General features: G+C 38.9%; 1 protein-coding gene and 2 long non-coding RNA genes across 20 annotated transcripts in view; 1 reads left to right on the forward strand and 2 right to left on the reverse strand.

The window, feature by feature from the left end:
* NCKAP5 (NCK associated protein 5) overlaps nucleotides 1–27988 on the forward strand; it is a 1102730-nt gene that overhangs the window by 426520 nt on the left and 648222 nt on the right. The window lies entirely within an intron of this gene.
* Nucleotides 1–27988, reverse strand: part of LOC309631475 — a 104158-nt gene that overhangs the window by 36527 nt on the left and 39643 nt on the right. The gene's annotated exons all lie outside the window — the stretch shown is intronic.
* LOC309631483 lies at nucleotides 12–27987 on the reverse strand. The gene is made up of 2 exons (XR_014246301.1): nucleotides 16360–27987; nucleotides 12–16183 (listed from the first exon to the last, which is right to left on the reverse strand). It is a non-coding gene; the product is annotated as an uncharacterized lncRNA (long non-coding RNA).

The raw sequence follows: 27988 nt of genomic DNA on the forward strand, positions 1-27988 counted from the left end.
TGTATGTAGCTAGGGAATATTTCATTGTCAAGCTTGGGGTGTAGCAAGGATGTATCAGTAGATATTGAGCTCTTAAAACCAGAGAAGTCAGGTGCTTTTAACAGCCAGCCTCAACAGGAAGCTAGATGTCTCCATGTATCAGTGGCCAGACAGACAGGGCCCTTTTATCATTCATTTCCCCCTTTTGTTTTTACAAAATATCTCTACCATGTCTATCTTTTTATCAAGTCTGTCTAAGAGATGGTTGTAGCTTTCAAATTCTGGAGTTTCCTCTAAGCTTTTTTTTTTTTTTTTTTTTTTAATTATTTATTTATTTATTTATTTATTTTTTGGCTGTGTTGGGTCTTCGTTTCTGTGCGAGGGCTTTCTCTAGTTGTGGCAAGCGGGGGCCACTCTTCATCGCGGTGCGCGGGCCTCTCACTATCACGGCCTCTCTTGTTGCGGAGCACAGGCTCCAGACGCGCAGGCTCAGTAATTGTGGCTCACAGGCCTAGTTGCTCCACGGCATGTGGTATCCTCCCAGACCAGGGCCCGAACCCGTGTCCCCTGCATTGGCAGACAGACTCTCAACCACTGCGCCACCAGGGAAGCCCTCCTCTAAGCTTTAGTACAACTTTGGCTTCTACTTTTAGCCAGAAATATGCTGCTAAAATCTGTTTCTGTCACTATACAGGCAGACTTTGGAGATATTGTGGGTTCGGTTCCGGATGACCGCAATAAATCGAATATTGCAGTAAAGCGAGTCACAATACTTTTTTGGTTTCCATGCACAAGTAAAAGTTATGTCTACACTATAGTCTATTTCGTGTACAATAACATTATGTCTAAAAAAGCAATATGCATCCTTTAATTAAAAAATACTTCATTGCTGAAAAATGCTAACTGATGATCTGAGCATTCAGCAGATCTTGATGTAACATCAAAGACTGTGATCGCAGATCACCATAAGAAATATAATAATAATGAAATAGTTTGAAATAGTGCAGGAATTACCAAAATGTGACACAGAGACATGAAGTGAGCAAATGCTGTTGGAAAAATGGCGCCAATAGCCTTGCTTGAGGCAGGGTTGCCACAAACCTTCAATTTGTAAAAAACGGTCTCTGCAAAGCGCAATAAAGTGAAGCACAATAAAATAAGTATACCCAATACTGATGCTATAGTAAAGCACTATATTAAAAAGAGAAACAGTATTATGCCCAGTGCTTCGTGATCCTTTGAGAAAAGACAACATGAATGTTCAAAGGGTACAGCATTCTCTTCTGATAGGAGACAGCAAAGTATATTTTCAGTAGTAAAAACTGGGATATCAATAATAATCCAGTGTGGACTAAATAGAAACCAAGAATGTATCTGAGTCCAGCCTGCTTGAAGGGCTGGCCCCACTGAAGGGTCCGGAGCAGTAATTGACCTCACAGCACAGTATCCAGGGTAGAGGCATGGCTGTGACTGATGCACACTGATCTGTCTTTGGGGCTCTGACCTGGGGGTGGTATTGAGGGCAGAAGCCCTCTGAGAGTGAGCCCCCAGGAAGAGAGCAAGCCTTTGATTCCAGAGCAGTCCACGTGGGATAATGCAAGACCAGGGGCAGTGATTGGAATCACTATAAGAAGCATCCACCTCTTTAGTAGATGATGGATGAACAAAAGGTTCCCCTGGAGTTAGGTCAGGTCAGGAGCACTGAAGTTTAGGGATGAGCCCATTCCCAGAGAGGAGTTTGGAGCATTTTTTAGAAAAACCGAAGCCCAGTGATGAGAAATTGTTACCAAACCAAACTTGGGTTCATTTGCCCGCCCACTGTAAAGCCAGTCTACTGACACCAGGTTGTAGTGAAGGAAAGTGCAGTGTTTATTGCAGGGCACCCAGCAAAGAATCCAGGCAGCTAATGCTCAAAAGGCCCGAACTCCCCAATGGCTTTTAGGGAAAGGCTTTTAAAGACAAGGTGAGAGAAAGGGTTGCAGGGTGTGTGATCAGCTCGTGGGCATTCTTCTGATTGGTTGGAGGTGAGGTAATTGGGAGTCAACGTCATTAACCTTCTGGTTCCAACGGAGCTGGGGGTCTGCATGCTTGTAGGCCGCATACAGTTAACTTCTCCCACCTGGTGGGAGTTTCAGTATCTGCAAAACAGCTCAAAGGACATGACTCAGAATATTATCTATAGCCCTTGAGGAGGAACTAAAGGTCCTTGGTTTTGTTTAATGGCTAAACTATTATTATTTTGTGTTGCTTAACTGTTTTCCTCTGTTTCTTCATTTTCTCACTTCTCTGATTAAATTTACTCTTTGGGACTCCCAGAAGGCCTAAGAGGCTAAAGTTGTTGTACAAATAAGAGGCAGGTGGAGGGCCTGGAAGGGGATCTGTCCTGGGAAGGCCCCATAGGGCCCTTCTCGGTTACAGAATGGGAAAAACAAGCTGGGAGTAAGAGAGGAAGTTGTGACCATGGTAGAGTGACCACCTTGACCCAGTTTGCCCAAGACTTCCCTGATGTTAGCACTGAAAGTCTCATACCCTGAGAAGCCTCAGTCCAGGGCAAACAGGGATGGGCTGCAGCTCAATTGGCCAAGAAGCATGTAGAGCCTAATTCCCAGATTTCCCAGCAAGGACAGCAGACACAGAACTTTGTCAGCAAGAGGAGGTCCAGAGCCCACCTACCAGTGGGAGTATTTACAGAGTGAGGTGGGGAGAGCCAATATGCTAGAAGGCTAAATTCTCTCCAGCCTGGGGCAGGAAGGAATGGAGCAGTAATTAGATTTGAGAGAGATTCCAAAATAGAAGTTTGGCTTTGTTTTTCTGGTAAATATTAAATGATAGCGCTGAGTCCTTCTAAAATAATTAGAGGCTTAAAGATACTCTATCTGGTTACTAGGCTGAGATGGCCGAGTCCAAAAGCAGAGGCTCCATTGCTTCTACTGCTTGTGATTTTTGCATCCAGACAAGCACTGCCACAGAGTGAATAACAATACTGGAGGCTGGAATGAGATTCACCTGCAGTTTACCCTCAATCTGCAGCCTTTCAGTCATAAAAGTGAGGGTCCTTTTCATGTTAACTAGCCGTATTCTTGACTGTGATTTGTTATTATGGCAAATTTAATTTTTCATGAAAAGCAGGATAACTAATTACGTGGCATTTGCATACTCAGAACAACTTCCCAAAAATATATGCATAAATTTCCTGATGTTCTTTTTGACCCATTAACAACCTCATCATAGTAAATTGCCTTTCTAAATTGACTTAACACATCTGCCTTGTCTAAGTGTGCCTCATTTTCATCAAAAATAAGGATTAGGATAGTTAAATTACTATCCACTGGTAAGTGACCTGTCTGCGTCAGGACCCCAAATACCTATTTGTTTAAATGGAGTTCCCATCTTGGGTGATTGTCCTAGTACAAAGCGCTCATGACTCTTCAGACCTCAAACGTTACCCAGTCCATTCATTGAATGGTCTTAGCCACTTAAGGCTTTTAGAGGAAATACTTTTTAAAAAAATTAAAAAGTAACAGCACAGGGTATCTGCTACCGTTCTGTTTATCGCGGGTACTGATCCCATGCTGATTTTTTAAATGGCACCTACGTCATTAGTACAAAAGTTGACTTCACAGCAGCGCAGCTGTTGCTGGTTTTGTGTTATTTTAATTAAACTTGGATTTTTTCACCACATGCAAGGAAGCAAGTCACTTAATGATTCTGTAGTCTCCTATGCGCGAAAATGAGTTATTTTTAAAAAGAAACCTGGAATGGTTACTCAATGCTGAGGGCAACTCAAGAAACTAATTATGGGCTTAAGAGACGCTATGTTCCAACCTTGCTTCTCTTCCAGTGATGAATGGATGCAGAGAAGTGGTGACCCTGGGGACAACGTGTCTCTTTAAATTAAAAGTCGCCGTGTGTTACAATATTTCTCTCTAGATTTTCCAACAAAAGCATTCAAGACTCCTGTAACCACGTCCTAACACCTACTTAATTTGCCTTGCCCTTCAAGAGTGAGAAACTTCTTTTCTCCTGAGTCAGAGAGAGTTTCCACTGTCAGTGCAAAATGATTTTCTAATCACCTTTACAACAAGAGACAGTGCTGTTTCCTGCAGGCTGTATCAACCCTCTAGGTTAACACTATTAAGAGTACTTTTTAATCAGAGGAGTGGTAATCACTTTATACTACAAGACGTTTGGGGCACTTTGGAGAATAAACTCAAATTTCTTCACATATAATACGCTACAGAGTGTTGAGAGTGGAAGGTTCCAGGAAACAATTATTTAATCCAGTCTCTGAGAAAAATGGAAAAGTTTGCTACTGAATTTTTATTGGGCTATCTTCTAATTCATAAGTCCTTTCTCTCCGTCTTCCAAAACTATACTAAAATCTTCCTAGTATGATTGGCAGCTGATGCCGTAGGCATGATTCTCCTGGAAGCTGTTTATCCTGATATTAGAGAATCCTCTAGGGCATAGGCTCAGGGTCTCTGGAGGCAACGTTGAAGGAGAAAATTGTCCTGTAGTCTCAGAGGAGGGCATGTGCCCTTTCTTTACTTTCTGTCTTGGCAGAGCTAAGACTGCAAACTAGAAAGAGGGGCTATCCCGTGAAAAGAGTAGACAGCCCCCAGAGGCAGTCTCTTTATCTTCAGAAGGCAGGGGTCCATTGCCAGAAGGGAGTCCTCACTCTAACCTTCCTGCCTTTTAGTTCCCACTTGGCATTTTCCTGGTCATATTTAAAGATCTGAAAATGAAGAGTGGCAGCCAGATATGTCCTGCTTTGCCCCCATGCCCATTATACCAGTAATGGTCTTGGCGTAGTGAACCATATTGGAATACAAATGAACTGGCCTTCAAGGAGTTAAGTTTCTTTCTGTAGAGCTGGCCTCTTCCTGGAGGATGTTGGGCAAGTTCAAGGGTCTTCAGCAGTAGATGGCCACAGTTAAAAAAGTGACATAGGGCTCTCCATGATGCATTAGAGGTTCTCTAAGGTGACAGCCCTGACTGGCAGGGTTCTACTGAATAGCCTACAGCATCTCCTGCAGAGGCACCAGTGGATGCCAGCTCTGCTTTCTGTCTCTCTTAGGCCCCCAAACCCACACAGAACCCAATCTCCAAGTCCCACCCCAGCCTCCTGGCCCTGTCTGCCCAAGGATGAAATTAATCCTCAGTAGAGGCCAGTTCTATTTTCCTTCTTTTTTTTTTTTTTTTAAATTATAGTTCATTTACAATGTTGTGTTGATTTCTGCTGCACAGCAAAGTGACTCAGTTATACATATACATATGTTCTTTTTCATATTCTTTTCCACTATGGTTTATCACAGGATATTGAATATAGTTCCCTGTGCTATGCAGTAGGACCGTATTGTTTATCCATTCTATATATACCAGTTTGCATCTGCTAATCCCAACTTCCCAATCCATCCCTCTCCCACCCCTCCTCCCTCTTGGCAACCAACAGTCTATTCTCTATGAAGACAGTTCTTTTTTATCCTGAGTTCAAGCTTCCCTGTTACTTTGCCTTTTGGTGTGTGCAGGAAGGGAGATGGCCACAGAATAGTACATTTGAATTGAACACACAGACTATTGCCCTAGACACCCCTCCTACTCTTTCTCTGTTCCATCCAAGCTTGGAGTTTTCCTGGTTCAGCCCTTATCTTCATGATAGTTTTTTCTTGTTTTGGATTGTGGCTTTATAGCTTTTGTCAATCACATGAAAATCTTTGACTTCCAGAATTCTTCATAACTTTTTAGCCTTCCTTCATATTTTGCACTGGTAATACAGATTTGCTCTACATGTGTGCACACACACACACGTATACCCTGCAGAATATTACATCAGAGAAGGTTGCTGAGAGATGGTGTATCTCTTCAGGGCCACCATCCTTGAATTCCTAAGGTGTGTGTCAGGGGACACCTGAGGTCTCCCATAATACATCATTTGATGTCAATATGGAGACTAGATTTAGGGGTAAGAGGAAGACGAGGTGGTCAGTGGTGGCCATTCAGATGTCCTGCCTTTTTTTTTTTTTTAACATCTTTATTGGAATATAATTGCTTTACAATGGTGTGTTAGTTTCTGCTTTATAAGAAAGTGAATCAGCTATACATATACATATATCCCCATATCTCTTCCCTCTTGCATCCCCCTCCCTCCCACGCTCCCTATATACACTGCCTTTTCTTGTCTTAGGAAATACGGCAAGACAGAGCTAGTGTTTCTCTTCACCCAAACAAGTCTGAATGTTTAAATACTTTCAACAATAACCTCCAGCCACAGGATAGTTAGGAAAACTCCAGATCGGGTCCATTACCTTCATTTTCTCATTTTTATGATGAAAATATAGACATCGATGAGATCTGATTCTGCGCACCGCCCATCCCAACCCAGCGGTCGTGAGAGGAAGTCTTTGAAACATCTGTCTCCGGGAGGAATGTTTTCCTCCAGTGTGATTAATGTATAGTGCCCGCAAGTGAGAAATGCATTTTAATAGGCAATGTACTCAAATCCTTGAAGCTACAAATGCTTTCAGGCTCAGAAAATAAAACCCAAACAAGGTTTCGGTGTTAATGTATAAATGCATCATCTTCTCACCCAGTAGGAGATAGCCCGTTTCTTGGGGGAAGTCTCTTACCAAGGATGAATATGAAAACAAAAAAGATTTTAAAATATGTTTGCAGCCCTCTTGTGTGGCAAAGGGTACCTTCCTAGGATAGGCAACCCAAGTTTTCCTAGAAGAGTTCCTGGCTTCAACATGGATAGAATCATGTACTATTTTTCTAAAACATCTTTATGTTCCCAGTCTTGTCCCTTAATAATATGGGGACGTCAACAGACTCCAAGGCCCTGACTCATGAGGGCAGAACAAGTGTTGTGAGTTCAGGGAAAGGTTAGGTTAGTTGATTAGTTGTTGGTGATTGGCTGTTTTTTTGTTGTTGCGTTAGGCCCTCAGAAATGACTGAAACCTCCATGTGGCAGACCATTCTCCAAAGCTGCCCCCAGAAAACTGACAATATCTTGCTCTCTATTCTTGTTAAAATTCGATCTCTGGGGCTTCCCTGACTCCCAGATTTACAGAACCAGAATCTCTGAGCTGGGACCTGGAATCTTCCATTTTTCCTCTCAGGAGCACTGATCTTTAAGAACCACATGATATTTTCTAGAAAGCTTTGTTCATACTTTCTCTCCAACCTAGCATCAAACTTTCCTTGAATTTCCCCAAAGAGAACTCTGGAGAGCCCACTACACGAAAACTGTTTCCATCAGGCCACTGAGGACTCCATATTGGCAAGAGCCCAGGCTAACTTTGGGGCCTGCCTTACTTGATCCTTGATTGTATTTGACACTCTCTTCTTCTTGAAACACTTTATTTTGAAAAATTCACCTCTCCTCCTCTCTCACTGGCTTCTCCTCACTTATTGGCTAATTCTTCTCCTCCCAACCTTTAATTACTGGGTCTTTTTTGTCTTCCGTGTTGTTCCTTCCTCAGGTGATCTCACTTCTGTCCTGTGGCTCCAGATGCTCTCCGTGCACCGTATCGAATCCCAGATTCCAGTCTCCCATACCTCTCTCCTGAAGACGACTGTCCTCGTCAACCTCTCCTCTCCCATATGCAATAGGCATCTTACACTTGACTGCCCAGAGAAGGACAATTCACTCACGGCCCTGGCACACACGTGCTCCCTCCAGATCTTCCCTCTGTCCGTGTCACATCCTCCGACTTCTTAAGCCATAGCCCAGATACTGTCTTTGATTCTTTTCTGTTTCCTCATTCTCACATTCAGTCTGTCAGTTGTCTGCCACCTCGATCTTCAAAACACATCTTGAATCCAACAACTTCTGCTTCTCCCTGGGACATCTCTAGTCCAAGTGACTGTTATTTTCTAGGAGCCTCCAGCGGTACCCCTGCTTCTGCTCCTGCCCCCCCTCCTGCCACTAACAGCAGCCTGAGGGATCACTTTCAAACTTAAGTCAGATTGTTTCACTCCTCAAAGCAAACGCCACTGAGATTGCTCCTATTTCATTGAGAGCAAAAGACAAAAGTCCTTACGAGGACTGTGCGTCCCTCATGGTCTGTCTCTTCCCCACACCCTGTGTCTGTGCGGGGGGCCACCCTGCCCTCAGTACTGTTACTGGAACTTCCCTGCTCACTCCCGCCTCAAAGCCTTTGTGTTTGTTCTTCTCTCTGCCTGGGATGAGCCTCCAGGATGGTCACCTGGATTAGTTCCCTCATTTCCTTAAGGTCTTCACTGAAATGTCTCTTCCTGTCCCAGGCTATATTAACCCACCCCTCTACTGCACCTCCTCCTTCCCCCCTTCTCTCTTTAACTTTTCCACATAACGCTTACTTTCAAAACTCACTCATCTTGTTTGCCTCCTCCACAAAAATGTAACTTTCATGAAGGCAGAGACTTTTGCCCAAATCGTTCATGGCTGGATTCCCCAACCTAGAAGAGTGCCTGATCATGATTGATACTCAAAAGTTTTTGCTGAATAATTGAATGTGGTGTTCTTTACACTTGTCTTGCTGATTTCTTTATGGGGACAGTGAATGATCATAGGGCTAAGTAATAAATTAATCCCTGTTACCATAAGCCAGTGATTCTCAAAGAGTGGGCTCCAGACTAGCAGCCTCAGAATCACCCGGGAGCTTGTGAAAGATGCAAGTTCTCGGGCTCCATCTCACATCTACTGAATCAGAAGTTTGGGGACTGGGGCCCAACAGTCTGGTTTAACCAGCCCTCCAGGTGATACAGATGAACAAATGAGAACCATCACTACAAGTAAACAAATGTGTTCTTCTCCCCTGGTGATGCTTCAGCCCTGTTCAGGTTCACTAGTCTCTTAAAAAGCCTAACAGTGTCAACATAGTTTTGGAAGTCCTAGCCACAGCAATCAGGGAAGAAAAAGAAATAAAAGGAATACAAATTGGAAAAGAAGAAGTAAAACTGTCACTATTTGCAGATGACAAGATACTATACATAGAAAATCCTAAAGATGCCACCAGAAAACTACTAGAACTAATCAATGAATTTGGTAAGGTTGCAGGATACAAAATTAATGCACAGAAATCTCTGGCATTCTTATACACCAACAAGGAAAAATCAGAAAGAGAAATTAAGGAAACACTCCCATTTACCATTGCAAAAAAAAAGAATAAAATACCTAGGAATAAATCTGGCTAAGGAGGCTAAAAACTATAAAACACTGATGAAAGAAATCAAAGATGACATAAACAGATGGAGAAATATACCATGTTCTTGGATTGGAAGAATCAATATTGTGAAAATGACTATACTACCCAAAGCAATCTACAGATTCAGTGCAAACCCTATCGAACTACCAATGGCATTCTTCACAGAATTAGAACAAAAAATCTTACAATTCATATGGAAACACAAAAGACCCCGAATAGCCAAAGCAATCTTGAGAAAGAAAAACGGAACTGGAGGAATCAGGCTCCCTGACTTCAGACTATACTACAAAGCTACAGTAATCAAGACAATAAGGTACTGGCACAAAAACAGAAATATAGATCAATGGTACAGGATAGAATGCCCAGAGATAAACCCACGCACATATGGGCACCTAATTTATGACAAAGGAGGCAAAAACATACAATGGAGAAAAGACAGCCTCTTCAATAAGTGGTGCTGGGAAAACTGGACAGCTACATGTAAAAGAATGAAATTAGAACACTCCCTAACTCCGTACACAAAAATAAACTCCAAATGGATTAAAGACTTAAATGTAAGACCAGACACTATAAACTTTTAGAGAAAAACATAGGAAGAACACTCTTTGACATAAACCACAGCAAGATCTTTTCTGACCCACCTCCTAGAGTAACAGAAATAAAAACAAAAATAAACAAATGGGACTTCATTAAACTTAAAAGCTTTTGCACAGCAAAGGAAACCATAAACAAGACAAAAAGACAACCCTCAGAATGGGAGAAAATGTTTGCAAATGAAACAACAGACAAAGGATTAATCTCCAAAATATACAAACAGCTCATGGAGCTCAATATCAAAAAACAAACAATCCAGTTAAAAAATGGGTGGAAGACCTAAATAGACATTTCACCAAGGAAGACATAGAGATGGCCAAGAGACACATGAAAAGATGCTCAATATCACTAATTATTAGAGAAATGCAAATCAAAACTACAATGAGGTACCACCTCACGCTGGTCAGAATGGCCACATGGGGAGGGGGAAGGGTAAGCTGGGATGAAGTGAGAGAGTGGCATGGACATATATACACTACCAAATGTAAAATAGATAGCTAGTGGGAAGCAGCCGCATAGCACAGGGAGATCAGCTCGGTGCTTTGTGTCCACCTGGAGGGGTGGGATACGGAGGGTGGGAGGGAGACGCAAGAGGGAGGAGATATGGGGATATATGTATATGTATAGCTGATTCACTTTGTTATAAAGCAGAAACTAACACACCATTGTAAAGCAATTATACTCCAATAAGGATGTTTAAAAAAAAAAAAAAAAGCCTAACAGTCGGTGACATTGGTGCAACTTATCTCTTGGCACCTACCTATCTGCAGTCCTTTGCTAGGTGCTGAGATTGCACAGAGTTTATATCTTGGCCTTTTCAGGAAAAACAAGGAGTCTGCCTTCACCAGAGTCCTAGGACAGCTTTGGGGAATAACAGGAGATAAAATTAGAACATAACTAGCCAGATTTTGAAGGGTGTTGATAGTAGTAGGCTCAGGGGGCCATGATACACTGTAGTGAGTGAAATGGCATTCTGTGATCTGATGTTTGAGTGGAAGGAAATGTGAAAAGTCCAGTGTATTAATGCAATGGATCCATCAGTCAATTCCTGCTGTATTTTGATGTGATACTGGGATTTAGAATAGTCCTTGAACTTTCTGTGGCCAAACTCTTCTACTTACAGTAGCTGGTAACCTAACTGAGGCTTTCCACTTATGTAAGGCTCTGTCAGTGTCTCTCCATCAAAGCAAGAATCAAGGTTGAAATGAGGGCTCTGCTAACCATGTCATTTATTTTTTTATAGTGACTGATTTTTTTTGTTGAGATAATATATGTATAATCTACTGCCTTGCTGACAAATGATATGTTACTGACTTGCAGAACTTCAGGACTGATTGAATTATTTTTCATTTCCACTTCAGGAAAAAGAGAAGAAAAATTAAAATTAAGTTATTTTTTCCATATAAATGAGTCCCTTACTTGACAAATATGTACTTATCTCCCAAATTGCTATAAAAGCAATACGTACGAAAATAACATAGGCAGCTTAGAAATACAATAATCACTTCTCTTTCCCACTTAAAACCAAATATACCTCTTATGTCTTTTCCTTAAAGAATATCTAGGTATCAGTAATAGCATCTTTGTCAAATGTGATAAAAATTAAAAGGTATTGTGCTTGAATTCATTCCGTTTCTTAGAATAGAATGCTGAATATGTGACTACAATCTAATTTCTGCCCTTGGCCTTGTTGAACTGGGGCAGGGAAATCAAAGCAAAGCCAAAGTCAAACTTACACAAGATATACAGTTAGTATAAATTAGGAGGTTTATTCCTGACTTGGTTTTATGGCTTTGCATATAGCCAGATTCCCCTAAGTGAGGGGGGCTGGGGAATTTCCTTCTGCCTCTAGTTTCCATCTTACCAGCATAGAATCTACTTTGAGAGCAGTTAGCCCACAGGGAAGGTCATTCTTCTGCTTCAGTTTGGCCTGGGGCAGTAGGAAATGTGCTAAATTGAGCAGTTGTCTGAAGTCTGTCATTGTTTGACCCAAACAGAGCATCTAAGGATAATCTGAACTGTAGTTTTCTAAATTGAAATGGTGACCATGACTTAAAAGATGTTGTGAGGATTAAATGAGAATGGGATGCCAAAGTGCTTTGGAAAATGACTACAAAGTATATCAATCAATCAAGAAATATAGAGATGTTAAGTTGGCTTAGTATTTCACTTTGTCTGTTTGCTGTGTTAATTTTGAAAGAATTGTCTTTTGAACAGAATATTTATTCTGTTACTTACAGTACAGGCTAAGGTGTGTAACAAAGAGACCCAAAAATGTGTTTTATATAAGATAGAAACATTTCTTTTTCACATAAGAAGGAAAGGGAAAGATTAGGGTGGGCAGACAGCTGCTTGAAGATCAATCAATTTTGCCCTTCTGTCTCTGGGCCCAAGGTTGTTACCATTCCCAGCCAGGGGAAGAGTGTGCAATGGGCAAGCATCTTGTCTTTAAGTCAGAGAGTCCTTGGATGTTGCACGGACCATTTTTGCTCACATGTCGTTGGCTTGAACTCAGTCACATGTTCACACCTAACTTATTGGGAAATAGAAACTCCAGCTTAGGAACCAAGTGTTCAGCTGAAACTGGGGAGGAGTGGAAGCTATATTTACTTTTATTTTTTTATTGAAGTATAGTTGATTTTTATGTTGTGTTAATTTCTTCTGTACAGCACAATGATTCAGTTATATGTGTGTATATATATATATATATTCAGTTATAGTTATATATATACACACACACACACACACATACACACACACACACACATTCTTTTTCATATTCTTCTCCATTATGGTTTATCTCAGGATATTGAACATAGTTCCCTGTATTATACAGTAGGACCTTGTTATTTGTCAGAGTTATCTTTAAAATAAATATACAATGTCCTCATAATATATGGGGGACAATTTAGTAGTCTCCAACAGATTGAGATGTATTGTACTACAGTGTTCTGCTAAGCTGTACTCATAGTTTGATTTGCATTAATTGCATTGTCTTGATACAGAATAGCAGGCAATAAAACTTTTCGGTGGCCGCATGTGCTATTTGTCTATACTCTGTCACTATAATTCATGTTAATGAAATTCTCACATGTGACAGAGATTAAGAGATGGTTTCATCCTGTAGGGTTTACTATTCACCATGCTATCCATTATCCCTCTGTTTGACAACAAACTTTGGTTATGACGTTTTGCATTGTGTTGAAATCTTTGACAGCCTGTGTGACTTACATAGCATAGATAAGCAATGTAGCTAAATCATCCCCAGGATTATGAGATCAGAGGAACACACAAATTTTGCAAAATTGTCCATAGATTATCTTTGAGATGCCATTTCTGGTTTGTACTAATAGAATAAAAATGAGTATACGGTTAAGTTTGGAAAACTACCTAATGTCCATGACATAGTTTAAAAACTGTTCTGGAAGGCCAAACCGACAGCCTGATAATTTCAGATTCTCTTGTTAGTAGACTGAGTACATCTAGCTAATTAACTAATTTACTCATTCATTTATTTAACACGCGTTTGCAGTGTTCCAAGTGCTCTGCTAAGTATTCTAATACTTAGCATTAGCATTCTAATATCCTAGCATTATCCTCTAGGATACAAAGATGAAGGAAGACATGCTTTGAAGAGTTGTGGCACATTCAGAGGGATCTGTTTGGTAAATAGCCAGATATACAGGATTGGACCTCAGGAGGGTGAGCTAGCATGCAGGTAAATAATTGAGAGTCTCTGGATTTTGGGCAAATGTTGAAGCCCTAGTAGTCTACTAGATTTTCCAGTAGAAAGAGGGCCTGTGATGGAACCTTACTCTTGGTACATTAGGGGCTCGAAGAAGAAGAAGGAAGGAAAAAGACGATCTCAGAGTGATAGAAGGAGACAGGAAACACTTTCACAGAAAACCAGGGAGGGAGAGAACATGATTTCAAATGTCTCCAGAAACTATTCATACAATAAGGATCAAGCAATATCCCGTGTTTCCACCTTGCAGAGGCCATTGGTGGCTCTAATGGAACAGTTCCATGGAAGAATTTGCAGTAGAAGCAAGGTTTGAAGAATGAACAGGAAAGAGGAATTAGAGATGGCTAGTGGGAGATAATTGCAGTGAGATTAATCTGTTAGAGCTGGTAGTCCTGAATTGATTTGTTTGTGGTGTTTAACATTTAAAAATATTTTATTGGAAGAATTTATGTTGGCACAGATGCCAGTCAAGTATGAGGCACCTTTCCATCTATTACCTTGTGTGTAATTCCCAAAGTGGGTATGTTTTAGTTTTTTACATTTACCGTGTAGGTGTACCTTTTCATTAAGGTGACAAAATAACCTTTGAGGGCAGCATCACTTGTTATAGTAGTTAGTCATTTCCTAAGTATGGAAAATCCTGTAACTAATGCTGGTTCTGTTGATTCGAACAGCTGGCCTCCTAGTTCGTGCTGCTTTGCCCACAGGTGGATTGGGAATCCTACATTAGGAGTGATAAAACTGCTGACAGGATTTCACAAGCTCTGACATAAATGACGCTGATTATAACATGACGATTATTAGGAGGGATTTTGGATCTCTGCAAGCTTTGAAATAGTATTATATTTTAAACTCCACTTGACGTGAATGAAAAATGAGATCCTCTCATCATTAGAATTAATTTATAATGGGCTTTGCTCAAAACTGACCCAGATCAGACAGTATGAGGTTCACATTAAGTGGGCTTATACTACACAGATATGCAATGTTCAGTATATCTATAAACGTAATTGCTTTAAATGTTTCATACTAATTGCCCTGAAACATGTACATTAAAGAAGTGAACAGCAAACTTCCTGAAATATATGTCCAAAATGATTCTAATTTGCATAAATTTTAGCCAAGGAACAGACGCTGTACCTTTGTAAAATTTTTAAAACATTATACAAATATGTTATGGTGTAACTTGGTGTTCCTCGCCAATCCTAACTTGGGTGAAATAGTTTTAGCAGAACATTGACAAGTGAAAAAAAGGCTTCATTGTTTCAAACACCAGCTTAGCTTTAGACTAATATAAAGGATTTTGTTTTATTGTGGGATTTTAGATCCAGCTTTCTAAAATTTAATTATAATTAAAACTTTGTGGGCATTATTTTCTTGGACTGTATTTTTCTAAATAATATTGATCACTTTTAATATTTATATAGTGAGTATATAGTATTTTAAAACTAGAAAGAGAAAAGTATACAGAAGAAATTAATTTATCCCATAGTACTACCATATATTGTTTGCTTTATTCTCTTGTGATCTTTTATATATTTTCAAAACTGTGATATATAGGATTATGCAGTATTACATCATGCTTCTTTCACCTAACATTATACTGTTATCCATTTTATTATATATTCTTTACAAATTTAAGGAATTGTATAATTCTCCAAATGGATAAAGTGTGCTTTACTTTAAACAATCCTTTATTTTTGGAACCCAAGATATCAGGTGTTTTTTTTTTATATTGCTGTAAATAATATTTTGAACATCATTAGTTTTGACATTTTACTCAGGATGATTCCTAGACATGGAATTTCTGGATCAAATGTACATGGATGTTTTAATTTCCTTGATGTATTACTAAACTGCTTTTCCCAACTGTTAAATGTGTAGGCAAAGCACACCCTTGTACCTAAGTCTCTATGTACAGAGAGACTTTGCATCCTCTAGCTTCCCTCTTTGTCTTCCTCCTCTTTCTGTCCACCGCAAAGATTCATAATGTGTACTCTACATCCTCCTTCTAGGATGTTTATATTTAATTTTATAATTGTAGTTACATTTTAGACATAAAAAAATCTGTTTAAATAATTTTGAACTTTCCTTTTATATTTTGAATTCCATATTTTTTATTCACTGTTCAGTATAGAATGTATGTGTATATGCACACATGCACATACACACATATACACATGTACATATCTGGTAAATACTTTTTACTCATCTCTTGGATATTTGTATATGCTTGTATATATACACAAACTTTTAAGAAAGTTTAAGATACACATACTTTTTAAAAATTTGTTGAGATTTAATTGACATATAATATTATGTTGGTTTCAGGTATACAGGACAATGATTTGATATTTGTATGCACTATGAAATGACCACCATAGTAAATCTCGATAGCATCCATCACCACAGAAAGTTAACTTTAGGATTTACTCTCTTGGCACCTTTCCAGTATGCTCTACAATATTATTGACTATAGTCACTATGCTATACAGGACCTCCCCCATTACTTATTTATTCTGTAACTGGAAGTTTTTACCTTTTGATCCCCTTCACCAATTTTGCCCACTCCCCAGCCCCCTTCCCCTCTGGCAACCACCATTCTGTTCTGTGTATCTATGATTTTGGTTTTGTTTAGTTTTTGTTTTTGAGATTCCACATATCATACAGTATTTATCTATTATTATTATTATATTATTATTTATTATTATATATTATTATATAATTATATATATTATATATATTATTATATATTATTATATATTATTAATTATTTATTATTATTTATCTATTATTATTATTATAAATTTATTTATTATTCCACATGGAATCCACATGATTCCACAATCATACAGTATTTATCTTTTTTTCTGAATTATTTTGCTTAGCTTAATTTTCTCAAGGTCCAAGGTTGTCACAAATAGCAAGATTTCATTCTTTTTTGTGGCTGAATAATATATTCCATTGTGTGTGTGTGTGTTATTTATAGATAGATTAGATAGATAGATAGATAGATAGATAGATAGATAGATAGATAGGTATACCACTTTTTCTTTATCCATTCATCCATTGATGGACACTTGGGTTATTTCCATATCTTGGCTACTGTAAATAATGCAATGAACATGGGGGTGCATACATTTTTTTCGAGTTAGGGGTTTTTGGGTTTTTTTTAGATAAATACCAAGAAGTGGAATTAGTAGATCATATGGTAGTCCTAGTTTTAATTTTTTGAGGAAACCCCATGCTGTTTTCCAAAGTGGCTGCACCAATTTACATTCCCACCAATAGTGCATGGGAGTACCCTTTTCTCCACATCCTTGGCAAGACTTGTCATTTTGGTAATAGCCATTCTAACAGGTGTGAGGTGTTATTTCATTGTAGTTTTGATTCACATTTCCCTGATGACTAGTGATATTGGACATCTTTTCATGTACCTGTTGACTGCTTGTTTGCCTTCTTTAGAAAAATATCTATTCAAATCCTCTGCCTATTTAAAAATCAGATTGTTTGGGTTTTTGTTTTTTTTTTTTGCTATTGAGTTATATAAGTTCTATATTTTAGATACTAACTCCTTATCAGGTATATGATTTGCAAATATATTCTCCCTTTCAGAAGGTTGTCTCTGCCTTTTGTTGATGGTTTACTTTGCTATGCAAAAGCTTCTTTTGTTTGATGTAGTCCCACTTGTTTATTTTTGATTTTTTTTGCCTTTGCTTTTGGAGTCAGATTTAAAATTCATCACAAAGACTCATATCAAGGAGCTTGCCATCTATTTTATCTTTTAGGAGTTTTATGACTTCAGGTCTTACATTCAAGTCTTTAATCCATTTTGAGTTAATTTTGGGGTATGGTGTAAGATAGTGGTCTAGTTTCATTCTTTTGCATGTGGCTGTCCACTTTTCCCAACACCATTTATTGAAGAGACAGCCCTTTTTCCATTGCGTATTCTTGGCTCTTTTGTCACTAATTATTTGACCGTATACTTGTAGGTTTATTTCTGGATTCTCTGTCCTGTTCCATTGATCTATGTGTCTGTTTTCATGTCAGTGCCACACTGTTTTGATTACTCTAGCTTTATAATATAATTTGAAATCCAGGAGCATGATGCCTCCAGCTTTGTTCTTCTTTCTCAAGATTGCTTTGGTTTTTCACAGTCTTTTGTGTTGCCATACTAATTTTAGGATTGTTTGTTCTGTTTCTATGAAATAACGTTAGAAGTTTGATAGGTATTGCATTGACTCTATAGATTCCTTTGAGTAATATGGACATTTTAACAATATTAACTATTCCAATCCATGAGCATGGGACATCTTTCCATTTCTTTGTGTCTTCAATTTCTTTCTTCAGTGTCTTAGAGTTTTCAGAGTACAGGTCTTTCATCTTCTTGGTTAAATTTATTTCTAGGTATTTTATTCTTTTTGATGCAATTGTAAATGGGTCTGTTTTCTTAATTTCTTTTTCTGTTAGTGTATAGACATTTTATGCCTTGCCACTTCACTAAATTTGTTTCATAGTTCTAACAGTCTTTTTGTGAAAAGTTTAGGGTTTTCTCTATATAAAATCATTTCATCTGCAAATAGTGAGAGTTTTACTTATTTCTTTCCAATTTGGATGCCTTTTATTTTTCTTGCATAATTGCTCTGGCAAGGACTTCCAATACTATGTTGAATAGAAGTGGGGAGAGTGGACATTCTTATCTTGTTCCTGATCTTAGAGGAAACACTTCCAGCTTTTCACTGTTGAGTACGTTAGCTGTCAGCTTCTCATATATGGCCTTTATTATGGTGAGGTACATTCCCTCTGTACCCACTTTGTTGAAAGTTTAACATAAATGGATATTGAATTTTGTCAAAAGCTTTTTGTACATCTATTGAGATGATCATATGGTTTGTATTTGCCATTTTGTTAATGTAATGTACCACGTTGCTTTGCAGATGTTGTTGATGTTGAACTATCTTTACATCCCTTGAATAAATCCCACTTGATCATGGTGTATCATCCTTTTAATGTATTGTTGAATGTGATTTGCCAACATTTTGTTGAGGATTTTTGCATCTGTGTTCATCAGGGATATTGACTTGTAATTTTCATTTATGGTGATGTGCTTGTCTGGATTTTGGTGTCACAGTAATGCTGGCCTCATCAAATGAGTTTGGAAGCATTTCCTCCTCTTCAACTTTTTGAAAGAATTTGAGAAGGATAGGTATTAACTCTTCTTTGAACGTTTGATAAACTTCACTAGAAAAACCATCTGGTACCAAACTTTTGTTTGAATAGGTAATCAGAACCTTCCCACAGTCTCTTTATGTGTTTTGGTCTGTTCAGATTTTCTATTTCTTCCTAATTCAGTCTCTAAAGATTGTGTGATTCTAAGAATGTATTCATTTCTTCTATGTTGTCCAATGAGTTGGCATATAATTGTTCAGAGTAGTCTTTTAAGATCCTTTGTATTTCTATGCTATCAGTTGTAACATCTCTTCAATTTTGGATTTTATTTATTTAAGGCCTCTTTTTTCTTGGTGAGTCTGGCTAAGGGTTTGTCAATTTTGTTTATCTTTTCAAGGAATCAGCTCTTAGTTTTACTGACTTTCCTATTGTCCTTTTAGCCTCTATTTTATTTATTTCTGCTCTGATTGTTATTATTTACTTTCTTCTACTAACTTTGTTTCTTCTTTTTCTAGTTTCTTTAGGTGTAAAGTTAGATTGTTTATTGGAGATTTTTCTTCTTTCTGGAAGTAGGCCAGTATTTCTGTGAGCTTCCCTTTTAGAACTGCTTTTGCTGCATCACATAGGTTTTGGTATGTTGTATTTCATTTTCATTTGTCTCTAAGTATGTTTTTATCTCTCCACTGATTTTTTTCATTGACCCAGCGGTTGTATGTAGCATGTCGTTAAATATCCACGTATCTGTGAGTTTTACAGTCTTCTTCTCGCAATTGATTTTAAGTTTCATGCCATTGTGGCTGGAAGAAATGCTTGATGTGATTTCAGTCTCCTTAAATTTATTGAAATTTGTTTTATGGCTTAACACATGATCTGTCCTGGAGAATGTTCCATGTGTACTTGAAAAGAATGTGTTTTGCTGCTTTTGGATGGAATATTCTGTATATGTCTATTAAGTCAATCTGATGTAAGGTGTCATTAAGCCCAGTGTTTTCTTATGATTTTCTGTGTGAATGATCTATCCACTGATGTAAGTGGGGTATTAAACTCCCCTACTATTATTGTATTGTTATACTTTCTCCCTTTAGGTCTGTTAATATTTGCTTTTTATATTTAGGTGCTTCTATGTTGGGTGCATATATATTTATAAAATTACATATTCTTGTTGAATTGACCCTTTTATCATTACGTAGTGCCTTTCTTTGTCTATTACTACAGTCTTTGTTTTAAAGTCTATTTTGTCTGATATGAGTATAGCTATCCCAGCTTTCTTTTTGTTTCTATTGAATATTTGCATGCAATATCTTTTTCCATCCCTTCATTTTCAGTACATGTATGTCCTCATACCTAAAGTGAGTCTCTTGTAGGCAGCATATAGATGAGTCTTGTTTTTTTGTTTTTTGTTTTTGTTTTTGATTTTTGTTTTGTTTTTTAATCAATTCAGTCACTCTGTCTTTAGAGTGAAGAATTTAGTCCATTTACATTTAAGGTAATTATTGATAAATATTAATTTACTTCCATTTTGTTAATTTTTCTGCCTGTTTTTTTGTAGTTCCTCTCTATTACTTTCTTCTTCTCTTGCTCTCTTTCCTTGTGCTTTGATGACTTAGTTTAGTTGAGATTCCTTTAGTTGTTACGTTGAGATTCCTTTAGTTGTTATGTTGAGATTCCTTTAGTTGTTATGTTGAGATTCCTTTCTCTCTTTTTGTGTGTGTGTATCTACTCTAGGTTTTTGCTTTGTGGTTATCATATGGTTCACATATAATGTCCTATGTATATAAAAGTCCATTTTAAGTTAATACTAACTTAAATTTGAGCTTATTCCAAAATTCTACATCTTTACCTCTCCACTACATTTCATCTTTTTACATCTGTCTCTTAGGTATCCCTTAAATAATTATTGTATTTTTGTTAATTTTGCTACTTTTGTCTTTTAAACTTGACACTAACCTTATAAGTGATTAATCCACTACCTTTGCTAAATATTTATCTTTACCAGTGAGAATTTGACTTTCATATATTTTCTTGTTATTAATTAGTGACCTTTCTTTTCAGGTTAAAGAAGTCCCTTTAACATTTCTTGTTAGGTTGGTTTGGTGGTGATGAACTCATCTAACTTTTGTTTGACTGAAAAACTCTATCTCTTCTTTCATGATGAGTGATAATCTTGCTGGGTGGAGCAAGATTACTTGCTTGGTTGGAATTTATTTCTTTCAGCGCTGAGAATATATCATGCCACTCCCTTCTGGCCCACAATGTTTCTGCTAAAAAAATATGCTGCTAGTCTTATTTGCTTTCCCTCACACATAACAAGTTGCTTTTCTCTTGCTGCTTTTAAGGTTCTCTTATTGTCTTCAATTTTTGACATTTTAAGTATAATGTATCTTGGTGTAGATCTCTTAAGGTTCATCTTATTTGGAGTTCTCTGGGCTTCCTGGACCTGGATGTCTGTTTCCTCTCCCAGGTTAGGGAAATTTTTAGCCATTATTTCTTCAAATAAGTTCTGCCCCTTTCTTTCTCTCTTCTCCTGAGACCCCCATAATGTTAATGTTAGTCCTCTTGGTGTTTTCCCATAGATCCCTTTAAATCTCTTCACTTTATTTTTACTCGTATTATATTATTATTATTATTATTTTGCTGCTCAGTTTAGATGAGTCTCCTTGCTTTATCTTCCAGAACACTGATTCTTTCTACTGCTTTGTCTAGTCTGCTATTGAATCCTTCTAGGGTGTTTTTTAGTTCAGTTTTTGTGTTCTCAGCTCTGTGACTTCTGTTCTGTACTTCTTTATATTTTCTATCTCTTTGCTGAAGTTATCACTGTGTTCACCTATTCTTCTGAGTTCAGTGAGCAATTTTGACTATTACTTTGAATTCTTTATTGGGTAGATTACTTATCTTCATTTCATTAAAATCTCTTTCTGAAGTGTTGTCTTGTTCTTTCTTTAGGAACATATTTCTGTTTTGTCATTTTGTTTGATGCTGTTTCTGTGTATTGGTGAAACAGCTACCTCTCTGAGTTTTGAAGTAGTTGGCCTTGTGTAGGTGATGAACCTTATAATTCAACCTTGCCCTAGTGGTTGGTTGTCTTTTGAAACTTTGTGATTGTCTAAGCAGCCCGATTTATTCTTCATAGGTTCCTGGTGTTGAAGGTGTGCCAAGACCTGTCAGTGTTCCAAGAGGAAGGATCTCATTTTGCACTTAGTTTTAGGCTGTTTGAAAGTCAAACCCTCGGGCAGCAGGTTTTGAAATATGCACGTATATAGTCCTATGGGCCATAATCATAAACCCTGCTGGCCTCCAGAACAGGAAATCTGGAGATGACCCTTGGGCAACATTTCCATAAATCAGACCTCTAGACAAGTGTATAAGCTCCTTTCTGGGAGGTATCATTGAGCTGCAGTGAGGCAAAGGGAGTGTGTAAGGATAGTGTCTTACATTCACTGAGAGTACCTCTGTATTCTCTAGATGTGTGGCAAGCCTGAAGCCTCAGGCTGAATCTCCAGGACAAGCAAATAGGCCTTTTTCATAAGAAGACTGGAGGTGTGTTTCAGTCTGCTGCCTGTGCAGTGCCCTGGGGGTGGTAGCCTGCCAAGAAATATCTTTCCAATTGTTACAGTCCCATGGAGCCCAGGAATGCAAGTCCCCTTGGCCACCAGGGCTAGGTGATCAGAGGGCAACCTCTATGTGGATCGCATGCATCTCATGGCTCTAGAAGGGCATCGGGAGTGCATAGGGGGCAGGACATGCTCCTTGGCTTCAGCATGACATCAGGAAAAATCCTTGTCTGTGCTCCCCTGCCAGCTTCAGCAAGGGAGTGGGAGAGTGTCGTGACCGCTCTCACTAGCTGGTCCCAGCCAGGGAGTGAGGGAATGCTGCATCTACTCATCCCTGCCTGCCTTACCAAGACAGTGGGAGGGTCCCATGTCTGCACACCTGCCTGTGCTAACAGGGTAGAGGGAGAGTGCAGAATGGTGTCTGCCAGCACCCCAGTCTCCAGAAAGAGACCCAACCACCTCTTGTTCCTCCAGCAGATGCTTGAAGATTAGAATAGGAATCTCCTTCACATTCCAGGCACTTTTCAAACTGCTACTTTTGCACTGGGTTCTAGGGCGAGTGAGACCTCATGCAAGCCTTTTATTTATGAATGTATGAATGTATGTATGTATTTTTAAATTAATTTTTATTGGAGTACAGTTGCTTTACAATGTTATGTTAGTTTCTGCTGTACAGCAAAGTGAATCAGTTATATGTATACTATATCCACTCTTTTTCAGATTTCCTTCCCACTAAGATCACCACAGATCATTGAATAGAGTTCCCTGTGCTATACATTAGGCTCTCATTAGTTATCTATTTTATACACAGTAGTGCATATATGTCAAGCCTTTTGAAAGGAGAATCTCAGTTCACTTCAACTGTCGACTGAAAAAAAACGCACAACCTAGAAGTTGAGAGTTATGTTTTACTTGGTGGACAAAATTGAGGACTTAAGCCTGGGACACAGCATCTCAGATAACTGAGGGACTGCCCCGAAGAGGCAAGGGCGGGAGCCAGGACTTATAGGAGTTTTTGCAACAAAGACCAGGTAGTTGGACCATCAAAGATTACTGTTAATTAAGGAAAACCAGATATCTCAGGTTAAGGAATTTAGTGCTTTTCCATGTATGGGAAGATGCAAATTCTGGGCTCACTGAAATCATTCCTTTGATATGCACCTCAGCTATCTGGGGCCAGTATCCTGTGCTTCTCATCCTGAGTCTCCTCAGGGTGCATCGTTGGGGGTGGCTACAGCAGCTGGCTGCTAGATGGGGGGCAAATCTTGCCTCGATCCTGAGTTCCCTCAGGGCTCACCGTTGGGGGCGGCTGTAATGTGACAGCTTGATGGCTGCAACATCCTTTGTTTACTGATATGGCAGGTGGCATTTTTAGTTCACACAGCCCTTTGGGACCCTTGGATGTGAGCTCTTTTGGTTTCTAAGCCAGACATTTTGGGGGCTCATCTCTCTGTTGTAGGTCCCAAGGGCTGGAGAGGCTGATATGGGGCACAAACCCCTCACCCTAGGGGAGAAGCTCTGGATTTGTGAGATTCCCTCCCTACTGTGGGGCTCTGTACCAGGCATGGAGTTTTTGGTGAGACCACATCTCCTACCCATCTCAATGTGGTCCTTTTATCATTTACTGTGGATGGGGCAGTTCAGCTAGTTTTCAGTTCTTTTTCAAAGGGAATTATTCCATATGCAGCTGTAGATCTGGTGTGTCCATGGGGCAAGGTGAGTTCAGGGTCTTCCTGAGCCTCCACCTTGGAGCACTTCCCCCCACCCTCCCACACATGTATTTTTAATTAAGGTAGGTGCTTTATTTTCTGAATTCATGTAAACCTGAGAATGTCTTTCTGTTGCTTTGTTATATAGAAGCTACTTTATTGGGGATGTTTATGGATTAAGACACAAAGGTTTGTCTATGTGTCTTATTCCAATGGACATCTGGGGTGGCCAGAAGCTATGCAACCAGCCTTTTTAAAATCCTTGATAGGAGACCCATTTGTCTGTTTGGGTGCTTGCAGTCATCTCAGTCCCCACCCCAAACACACACACTACTTTTTTTTTCCAGCCCTTATGTGGGTGGATGTGTGGATGATTTTCCATAAACTACCTGGAATGTGAGGAGCCTTTTTGATGTGTAAAATCAAGTGTTTTTTTTTTCTCTATCCTATTCTGAAATGTTTCTTTAATTATCCCTTGATCATTGTTTACCTTACAAATCTTGTCAAGTACTCAAAAGCTATAATTGATAGACAAACCTACATTTTCTGACCTAATATCCATCATGTCTCTATTCATTTTCATCTTTATCCTTTATTTAATTTACCTAGATTATTTGTCCTTCACAGGACTGTGTGTGTGTTTTTATTGTCAATTCTACTATTGTATCTAATGTGGGTTTGTCATAAGGAAAATAAGTAGAATACAGTGTTCATCAAGTTAATAACTATATTTGAATAAAGTCTTTGTGCTGAGTGACATGAGAAGTACATGCTGGGCAAAGCAAGCCTGGGGAGGCTGACATTTTTCATGGATAATGTTAGAGACAGTGAACATTGACACCAAGGACGATGGGGATATGGGTGTGTGTTTTTCTTCTAGGTTACAGCAGTATTAATCTTCACTAACTGGACTATATATACACTAATTGAATCATATTGTAGACATAGTAGAAGGCTTAGTGAGTGCAGTCAACCTCGTATCCATGGGTTTCACATCTGTGGATACAGAGGGCTGACTATAAAAGACTTGAGCATCCATGGATTTTGGTATCACCAGGAATTGGTCCTGGAACCAATCCCCCATGGATACTGAGGAATATTTAAGTACTTGGGTTGGGGAGTTTGATTTGTTTCTAGATGAGATACTGAGGAGTAGACTTCATCTGTGTGATCACTTAGTGCCGATACACCATAATCCATTACCCACTCTTCTCTGAAGCACAATTTCATGTTGTGGAGAGTCATCCCATAATAAAAATCACAATGTAAAGGTCAACAGGTTTCCATTCTGCTATTGCAGTTTATATTTCCTTGAAATTCTTAGCTCACCCAGCTTCTTTTTTATTTCATTTTATTCTCTTTTCAGCTCGTCTTGTTTTTAATTTAATCCTATCTTTTTATCTCGGTGTCTTTTTTTTAAGCTTTCTGCACATGTTTTGGAGAGTCATGTCTTTCTGGATACTACCAAACATGTTAAGGTTTTTTTCTAAAATACTTTCTTGAAAATCATTTTCAGATTTGATGCCTTCTCCTGTGTTTGAGGGTGATGTTCTCTTTCTCTTGTCCTCCAGTACTTCTTCACGGGTTCTGTGTTGTATGTTTTCAGTTTACTCATTCTAAAATGATCCGCGTAGACCCTGGGATCACCAGCAGACAGTGTATATACCACCTTCTGTCCATCTGCATTTTAAAAATCTTTTCTGTGAGGTCTCCCAATATCCAATGTCTTTCAGGCAATTTGGGGAGCTATGTTATACGGAGGTAGAATTTTGCCATCCCCTTTCTTTCTGCCTGTGCCTTTGATACTCTGGAATATTGGAGCCCGTGTTAAGAACATTCAAAGTATGCAGTTTATACCCAAGCTGGCACTATAGGCACAGTCGCTATAACATTGTACTTGCTGTGACTGTAGTTCCAGGGTGGACCACTGCCAGCCCCACTGGGATCACCCTTCATTGTTTCCTGGAAGTTAATCTCCAAAGTGATTCCTAGTAGAATAATCCTAGTTTATTCTTAAAGAATGGTAAGGATTTATTATTAGTTAACGAATTTCTCCAATTCAGGGGCCAGAAATGATAAATATATGAGGGTGCTGCCTAAGTTCTTTTAGGCAGGGAAAAACTTGTTTCAGTTAACAGAAAACACATGTAAGCATCATCTTTTTTTTCTCAATTCATTTCAGTTGGTGTCTATTTGTGTGTGTGTGTGTGTATGTGTAGGGGTGGGGTATAGGCAATACCCCAATAAATGTGCAAGTAACATAAAATTGGTTATTAAAGTAAGCATGCTATGGTGAAAACTTAAGCTGAAAAGAAGGATGAAGAATCCGTAATTCTAGTTTCCCATTGTTATGTTGTTTAAGACATCATTAGAGTTATTTTTATGGAAAATTAATGGAAGCAGCCAGTATTGTATTTGAAATAGCTTTTAAACCATAATCCATCAATACCTACACTTAATGCTTGAAAATCTGTATTGTTATTGTTGATCTCTAACAACCTATTCTAAAATTCAGCAACTATAATTAAAGAAGCATACACTTAGGGACTTCCCCGATGGCGCAGTGGTTAAGAATCCGCCTGCCAATGCAGCGGACACGGGTTTGACCCCGGTCCAGGAAGATCCCACATGCCAAGGAGCAACTAAGCCCGTGAGCCACAACTACTGAGCCTGTGCTCTAGAGCCCATGAGCCACGTCTACTGAAGCCGGCGCGCCTAGAGCCCGTGCTCCGCAACAAGAGAAGCCTCCGCTATGAGAAGCCCGCGCACCGCAACGAAGAGTAGCCCCCGCTCAGCACAACTAGAGAAAGCCCGCACACAGCAATGAAAACCCAACGCAGCCAAAAAAAAGAAGCATACACTTAAACATTTTGGAGTTGAGTAAGAGAAGAGACAGTGGTTATAAACTTCACCTTGTAAAGTGGTTTGCCTTTTGAGAAGAGGTTTGATCCTATAGAAAAGGCTCTGCTCACTGCTTAGCATGTGGTATATGCTTAAACTGTTTTATTTAATCCTTACAACACCTTTTAAATTATTATTTATCTCTCTGAAAAAAAATAAGATTTAGAGAGATTAAATAACTTGGCCTGAGGAGGTACAGCTAGTAAGTACCAAAACCAGGATTTGAACCTAAATCTCTTTGATCCAAAGATCATATTTGTAATCACCTTTCAGCTTCCACCTCTGACTTGAGCTAAGCAGAATGAACAGAATAACAAATCTATTGGTTTAAATCTAACTGTTTTCCAGAGCTTGCATGTGATTTGGCCCCTGCTTTCCTCTCCAACTTCATTTTAGAATACACACCCCAGGCTCTGCTCCTGGACGCAATGGCTTCCTTTCTGTTCCTTAAATACCACATTTGAGTGCCTTTGCATATGCCATTTCCTTTGCCTGAGGTGTTCTCCCTGCTCTCTTCCTTTCTCTGTATGCTTGCCTCCTTCTCTCTCAGGTCTAAACCCAAAAATCATTTACTCAGAGTCCTCTTCTAACCATGGTGTATGAAGATGGTGCTCTCCCCACTTAAAGTCCATCCTGTCACCTGTTATTTCAGAGTCCTCTTCCAACCATGGTGTATGAAGATGGTGCTCTCCCCACTTAAAGTCCCTCCTGTCACCTGTTATTTCCTTCCTAGCATGTAACCAATCTGAAATCAATCTGCTCACTTACTTGTTATGTATCTCTCTACAGAATGTAAGCTCTCTGAGGGCAGGAACTTTCTCCCTCTTAGTTATTACTATATTTACGGAAGTTAGAACAGCACTTGACAATAATAGATGTTGAAAAAAAACAATTGAATGAAGAATGGATGGGTGACTTTGAAGTTTATATATTTGTTTTTACCTGGAAACACTGTCTTTAAATGTTTTTTTGATGGGATGTATTTGAAAATATCTTTAAGAATTTTGAGTGTTCTAAATCGTGTTTAGGGATTCCCTCATGGTGCAGTGGTTAAGAACCCGCCTGCCAATGCAGGGGACGTGGGTTTGAGCCCTGGTCCGGGAAGATCCCACATGCCATGGAGCGACTAATCCCGTGCACCACAACTACTGA

Source organism: Balaenoptera borealis (genome assembly GCF_965194805.1).
Source record: "Balaenoptera borealis genome assembly, chromosome: 6".
NCBI lineage: Eukaryota > Metazoa > Chordata > Mammalia > Artiodactyla > Balaenopteridae > Balaenoptera > Balaenoptera borealis.